The 5,510-nt window shown below is 29.3% G+C and overlaps 1 long non-coding RNA gene across 1 annotated transcript; it reads left to right on the top strand.

Annotated features, from left to right (window-relative positions):
- Positions 1-4,210: 4,210 nt before the first annotated feature.
- On the top strand, positions 4,211-5,510 carry LOC130666164 (uncharacterized). Its single transcript, XR_008989616.1, has 3 exons — positions 4,211-4,732; positions 5,225-5,356; positions 5,435-5,510. It is a non-coding gene; the product is annotated as an uncharacterized LOC130666164 (long non-coding RNA).

Here is a 5,510-nt window from a genome sequence, read left to right as displayed (position 1 = left end):
ATAAATTTTGTACTCGAAAAATCAATAAGTCGTCTTGTAGTAAATAAAAAAAAATTTCAAGTCATTTATCGTTTTTTTTTCAGTTTATTTTTTTCTATCACTACAGAACATTTAATATTTTTCAATACCTCCCGCCACTGGATGTGCAAAAGTATTTTTTTCCTCGTGAATTTTTCGGGCCGGCGCCGGGATTTGAACCCAGCCCGTTATCGCAACTAGACCGCGCTCAGTCTACAAACTTACATAGGGCATAAATAAATTTATAATTACATATCAATTGAATATTTAATTTTATTGACTTAAAATTTTACACGACAAATAAATGCCTATTACTTGCAAATAGTAACATATTTAAATATTATTTATTGTTTTATTTATTTACGCAGCGCATTTTCGATGAATAGACAGTCCGATAATTCTACATGACTTAGAACAACATTCTGCGTCCCGGTGGCACTGCAACAATAATTATTATATATTTATTCAAGTGAACAAAAATATAATGAAAAAAAAAATAATATATATTTCATTAAAATAAGATTTTTTTAGTCTTTCGGAAAAAATTTCCGTAAGATATATCTATCTATATATATGATTTCATATATTTTTTCTACCCCATTACAGAAATGTGATTTATTTGTAAAAAGTATGACTTTTATAAAATAAAATCCGAGCTATAAAAGTAAAAAAAAACTTGTTTTTAAAAAAATTTATTTTTTTTACCGCCACGAATAAAATTTCATACGAGATAAAAAAAAGTTATTTTTTATTTGATATCTCGCTCTACTCAAAAGTAATTAATTTTTTTTATCTTAATACATTCGATACTTAAAATTATCAATTTTCGTGTTAATTAATTACTTTATATTGTCACCTTCTCGAGTTTAGAAGTATTTGTTTTTTTTTCAATGTATGAAATAAAAAAAAGTCATTTTTTAATTTATATTTTAAAGTTTCTTTGTACTAAAGAATGTACTTGGAGTAATAGTTCATTGAAATTCTAATGTATCCAAGTGACGATAAAAAAAAATGACTTCTAAAAAATTGATGGCGAGAGTGGGGCAAAATGGGCCCTCTAGAATTTTTTATAGAAATTGATTCTGGATACGGAAATTAGGATTGAGATTTATTAAAAAAATCAGTTCGGGAACGTAACGGAAATTATGGAAAAATTCAAGCGATAAATTTTAGCAAAAATAATTTTGAGGTCTATGGAAATTCGGTACTCGTTCAAGTCTTTGTAAAATAAATTAACGTTTCTCTTACTACTTTTTCAGCAGCAATGCACTTTTTCCGGGATGCCGATTTGTCTTCAATTTTCATTGGCCCATTAATTGATTCGGTTTGAACGCAATATCGGAATGTTGTTCCTCTCAAATTATAACATTGTTTTGAACAGCAGTCAACATCCGCTAAACACTAAGTAAAAACATAATATACTCAAGGGACGTGCGGTAAAAACGAGACACTATAGCGGAATAAAGGAAATAATAAATTCCTGTGAGTGGGAAATTTGTAAATTTTTTAACTTCCTCTGAAAATTGAAAATTTTCAAAAAAAGGCAAGTTTTTGGTTTCGATCTGATTTTCGAAAATCTGGTTGTCATCAGATCTCGAGGTTTTTAGGTCCTAGGAAACTATTCTGACTACACAGAAAAAACAGTTGATTTGAATCAAGAAATTTATTTTATCGAGTTTGCAAATCAAAAATTTCTTGGCTCAAGTAACGTTTTTTTCGTTAAAAAAATTTGATGTTTTAGAGTGAGATTATTTATTTTCTTTAGCCAAGAAACTGTATTTCAGTTGAGAATTTTTTTGTTTCTATTTAAGAAATTAATTTTTCAGAGCAAGGGAATTTACTGTCTTAAACCAAGGAACGGTTTTTTAATCAAATATTTTAATTTTCTTGAATCAAGAAGAAAATTCGGAAGACAGTATTTTTCTTGACCCAAGTTAACTGTTTTTTCTGCACTGATAAAAAAGTTGACTTGATTCAAGAGAAAAAATATTGAACCAAGAATAGCATTTTGAAGGAAATGATTTTCTTGAGTCAAGAGAAAAAATTCTTGAGCCGAGAAATTATTTTTGGTTCAAGAATTTTTTCTCTTGATTCAAGAAAATCATTTTCTTCAAAACGCTATTCTTGGTTCAAGATTTTCGCTCTTAAATCAAGTCAACTTTTTTATCAGTGTGTGTATTTTTAAATGAACGTTCATGTATGTGTGGGTCTGCGCGTGTGTGTGTGCGTAAATTTTTTTTTTCCGACGATATATTTTGAACAAATCAAACAATTTGAGCATGCGGTGATAATCGAAAGGGATCACCAAGACTTAGAACTGATAAGATTTAGAAGTCGCTCGGTCGAGTAGCTTACGAGTTATACGAAAAATAATAAGTAAAAAGAAAAATTTTCAACGTACACTATGACCATCTAAAACACATTTTTCAGGTGCATCCAAATTTTTTAAAGCTGTTGCATAGTTCATTAAATTAACATCCCCAGTTTTACAAATTAAAGTCGATGATTCGTCTGAATAGACACAGCGATTTGAACAACAATCGCGGTCGTCAGTGCACTAGAAAAAAAAAAGTCAAAATGTATCGACGACTCGAAATAAATTTGATTCAGAAATTTTTTTTCCTAAAGATTGCAGTTTTTAGTTCCAAAAAACTGTCTATTTTGCCCCGGGACTGGTGTTCGGAAATAAAATTTTTTAAATTACTCACTATATTATTAAGAGCACGGCATTGTTGATGAATTATTTCTCCAAATACATTTTTTAGCACCAATAACTTCAAAATATAAATTAAAAATATCATTATGACTTTTTTCTTTATTTCATATATTTCTAAAAATATATACGTGTAACTCGGGAAGGTTACAATAACAACTAATTAATTAACACGAAGAATAATGATTTTAAGAATAGAATTTATTCTCATAAAAAAAATTAATTACTTTTGAGTAGAGCGAGATATCAAATAAAAAATAAATTTTTTTATCTCGCATAAAATTTTATTCGTGGCGATAAAAAAAATAAATTTTTTTAAAATCAAGTTTTTTTTTACTTTTATAGCTCGGATTTTATTTTATAAAAGTCATACTTTTTACAAATAAATCACATTTCTGTAATGGGGTAGAAAACATATATGTAATCATATATATAGATAGATATATCTTACGGAATTTTTTTCCGAAAGACTAAAAAAATCTTATTTGAATGAAATATATATTTTTTTTTTTTTCATTATATTTTTGTTCACTTGAATAAATATATAATAATTATTGTTGCAGTGCCACCGGGACGCAGAATGTTGTTCTAAGTCATGTAGAATTTTCGGACTGTCTACTTATCAAATGTGCGTTGTGTAAATAAATAAAACAATAAATAATATTTAAATATGTTACTATTTGCAAGTAATAGGCATTTTTTTGTCATGTAAAATTTTAAGTCAATAAAATTAAATATTCAATTGATATGTATTTATAAATTTATTTATGCCCAATGTAAGTTTGTAGACTGAGCGCGGTCTAGTTGCGATAACGGGCTGGGTTCGAATCCCGGCGCCGGCCCGAAAAATTAACGAGGAAAAAAATACTTTTGCACATCCAGTGGCGGGAGGTATTGAAAAATATCAAATGTTTTGTAGTGATAGAAAAAAATAAACTAAAAAAAAAAACGATAAATGACTTGAAATTTTTTTTTATTTACTACAAGACTCATTGATTTTTCGAGTAAAAAATTTATTTTTCTCAAAAAGTAAGTCGTCAAATGTCATATTTTTTTCTTGAAATCTAATTAGATCCGCGGTTTCCATAAAAAAATTATCTGAAAACAAAATAGCATCCACCCCCGCGGATAAGCAAAAATGAATAAACGTAAACTTTTCAATCAAATGCGCGCGCGGTCAATAAATTTTAATTTTCATTGCATTCATTATTATTAACATTAATTTTTCATTATTGTTCAATTATTACGACAACTCTCTATTTTTCTGCGTAATATAGTATATTTTACACCTCGGCTTCGCCTCGGTCAACAATTACATGAGATCTGAGGCTTCTTTATTTACTCGCCCGGAGGGGAGAAAAATGTATTTTTGTTCGACATTGAACATGAATACATAAATGGACATAATTTTTTTACTGCGTAATTATATCATCGACTTCACATTTTTATATTAATTTTTATCGTCGCCGATAAAAACGTTTGTGTCGTTCTATCGGCATCTTACTTTGCCCGCGGTGTTCATAATCCCATTACAACTGACACGTGTGCACAAAACTGTGATTAAGAAATAAATATCAGAAGCAAATAATTACCAGATGCCCATTAGAGTTCAATCATTTACGAAAGAAACATTAGAAAAAAAAAAAAAAAACATGTTGCTGATAACTGTTTTTATAAAATTACTTCTTGTAGTCTTTATTTCCGAAGGGGAAATCATTCGAGAAAATTGTTTAGATGATGGGGAAGAGGTATGTAGACGAATTGTTAATAAATTTTTTTTTTTTAAATTTCATTTTTTGCTAAAAAAGTATTATTTTTCTCGACTCCAAAAAGTGTCACTTTAGTAATTCCTGCTGCTCCGGCCGGTGTCTGCATAGACTAGGAAATAATTATTGGGGATCATATTGCATGCGAGAAGGAGGCGAATCGATAATTACTCCATCAATAACGACTACGGCAAAAAGTGTCGCCAGTAAATCGTGTCGTCGATTGGGGGAAAAGGTAAAAAATCTAATGTGGATTGAAGTAATAATGAGACGTAACAAATATAAATCAAATTTATTTGTAACGTTCGATAGAGAGAGGGGTAAAATGGGTATATGAGATTATAAATATGTACAAAGTTATAGTGTGTCGATGGAATATAGGGGGCAAAATGGGACATGTGTCAATTATTAAAATTTTACTTCGAGAGTCGTTTTCCCCCCTTTCTTTTTTAGACAATCGCATTATAAAAAATTATATGGATTCAAAAAATTTTGCACTGACCATTTTACCCCAAGGAACTAAATTTCCCCATTTCCTTTTTTTGGTGACAAATTTTTTTTTCTGGCATTGAAATAAAATGTCAGAGGTCGAATAAATAATAAAAAAAAAAATTATTGACTGATCATTTTACCCCAGACTCTAAGTTGCTCTATTTTTTCTGGTCTGGCATCGGAACAAATCTTCAGAGCTCGGATAAATAATAAAAATTTTTTTTTTAAATTTTAGTGCTCGAGCAGAAAAGAATGCTGTTCAAATAGATGCGACCAGAAATGTCTGCACGTAGTAAAAAGTTTGGATAAATATTTATCTCTTATGCGTACTGGAGGTATGAGCTATTGTCTGGCGATCGGAACTCTTGTACGATAAGTTATTATATTTTATAATTAACCAATTGAATATATGCTATATATTGACATTGTATTGTTTTTTTTGCAGTGTAATAAAAACAGCGATTGCTGCTCCGGAAAGTGTTTTGTTCCGAGTAAAAAATTTTATTCCACTTGTGCTGACA

The sequence above is a fragment of the Microplitis mediator genome, chromosome 3, assembly GCF_029852145.1.
Source record: "Microplitis mediator isolate UGA2020A chromosome 3, iyMicMedi2.1, whole genome shotgun sequence".
Taxonomy (NCBI): domain Eukaryota; kingdom Metazoa; phylum Arthropoda; class Insecta; order Hymenoptera; family Braconidae; genus Microplitis; species Microplitis mediator.
The sequence above is the reverse complement of the archived record's forward strand: the minus strand, read 5'-3'. Positions and strand labels throughout refer to the sequence as shown.